This window comes from Corvus moneduloides, chromosome 13 (assembly GCF_009650955.1).
Source record: "Corvus moneduloides isolate bCorMon1 chromosome 13, bCorMon1.pri, whole genome shotgun sequence".
Classification (NCBI taxonomy): Eukaryota; Metazoa; Chordata; class Aves; order Passeriformes; family Corvidae; genus Corvus; species Corvus moneduloides.
In genome coordinates, this window is record NC_045488.1 from 13,087,219 (window position 1) to 13,089,648 (window position 2,430).

Here is a 2,430-nt window from a genome sequence, read left to right on the forward strand (position 1 = left end):
AGAAATATATGCTAAGTGCCTTAAAAAGTGCCTTAAACATTAAAAAGCTGCAGCAGGGACCTTAAACACAGTTCTTACTGCAGCAGAGTTACCTTTTCACAGAAGTCTTTACTTTAGACAAAATATAGATAGAACTATACTGTTCACATTTTTTAGATACAGTGTTCACATAAACAATAAGAACTGATAGAAACTATATACGCAAATTTGTGTAATACCTATGTAACACTTGTGTAAGACTTACGACTGTTAGAATTAGACCAGGATAGGTTAAGAAAAGAAAAATTAGAATCGTGTGTTAATCTTACTGGTTAATTAGAAAATATAATCCACAGTTCTGTAAGAAAAAATATAGACCATATAGAAGAAGAAGCTGTTTTCTGCCTGCTGTTTGCTGTTGCTGCTTGTCTTTATCATGTTACCCCCTTCGAACGCTGCCTTCAAGAAAGCTATGAGATGATGAAATAAAGAACTTAGCAGAACAGCAGCCTCCTCTGCTCTCTAACCCTGGTCTGAGAAGGAAGGGTAACCCATCCAAGCTCAACACAAATCCTTTGCCATCTTCTCACTAGATGCAGGGCTTACCTTAGGCTGTGCCAGTGTAGAGTACAAGAATTACTTCATGCATCTAAGGTATGCATACTATACACAAGTATAACGCTGTTTGCCCCTTTTTCTGTGGCAGCAGCATGACGCCAACTGAGTTTGTGAGGCACTATTGCTTTATTTTGCAGAAATACCATACAGCAGCCAGCATCCCAGCAGCCCCCTCCTGAATTTGTGCAGCCAGTTATTTAATTTTTTATAATATTGTTCTTACCTGCATTGTACTTTGTCCATTTCTCAGACCATTTAAAAAAGAACTTTCTTCTACTACTTCCAGTCCCTTTCAATTTCAGATTGCTTGTGGATTAATAAGTGTACTTATTTTGTGACCAAAGTGATTAAAGAAAACGGTGGACTAGGAGTAGCACACTGATGTTTGAACCCTCACTCAAATGTACTTGTTTTGAACTGACGATTACTACTTCCCGAGGATAAATACCAAACAAGTTTTTTACTTATCTTATTGAAACTTCATCACAGCTATGCTTCCCTAGTTTGCTTATGAGAAACCCATATAGATACTGCTAAAAGTCTTACTATAATAAAGTTGTTATGCTGCCACTTCTGTCCTGTTGCTCTGACATAAGGTATCAGATCGATGTTATGCACCTTGTATTTAGAGATCAATGTTGGCTGTTAAATCCTCTCCTTGTTGTCTTCTGGATACAAACCCAACTTGTCTGAGGATTTGTTATCAAAGTTTTCAAGAATTTGAGGGCAATTTTGAGACAGAGTAACTGGCACGTTTGCCATTTCTAGTCTTCATTGTCCTCTGTGAATTTTGTAAGGTAACTGTTAACACTTCTAAGAAAACATTTCCGTAATACAGCTTAATATATACCAAAGGAGCATCTTCTGGGATTTAAACAACCACCCACTAAAGCATCCCTCCTGTGTAGCAATTTGCAAATATTTGTAGCCTGTTTAATGATCTTAACAGGCATGTGCAAACTTGGATTTCACATTACACACAGAATTTGTAACGTACTCATATATACAGCGTTTCACTATGTACACACTTTATCTATAACGTTGCATAATAAGAGTTTCTTCCAGGCCAGGTACCATTTTTTTCGGATTCTGTGGTTTTGGTTCTACAACATATTTTTAAATAAAATATACAGAATTCTCATCTAAAAAACACAGAGAGGTGCAGAAATAAAAAAGAGAAGTTGCAAAAGTAGATTTATATTAGGCTATTCAAACTCACTATTTTTTAGGCAAGAAGGTGAATGCTGGAAAGACAACGATACTGTCACAATTATGCGCAAGGCTTCTTCGATAACTGTTTAGTCATATATACACAGGGAAATGACTCGGATTTCACTCTTCCGTGATACCCAAGAAAGGACGGACCCGACAGTGGCTGTCCGGGGTGCGCGGTGCTCGGTCCGTGCCGGAGCCCGAGCACGGGGCTGTTTTGTACCTCTGATGAAAAGGGGATCGGGAGGGCACCGCGCGGACACCTCCCGGCCCGAACCCGGCGCCCGGCCCGAACCTCCGTCGCCCTGGCCCGTCATGTGCGCCAGGTGGGAGGTCGCTGCATTCGCCCTCGAGCGAGCTCCGCCGGGACGGAAGACACGAGGCTCTTTGTCTCTCCTGGGCTCTCGCGGAGACGCCGAGCGGGCGGCGCAGCTCCGAGCCCGGCGCCGTTCCCGCTCCGGGGGCGGTCTCGGTCCCCATCCTGCCTGGTCCCGGTGCCGGTGCCCACGCTCACCCCGCACCCCCCGCCGCGTCTCCCCGGTAACAGCGCGGGGCGGAAGGGTCGCGCGCGCCAATCGGCGCGCGGCAAGATGGCGGCGGCGGGAAGTGCGGCTGGGTTGG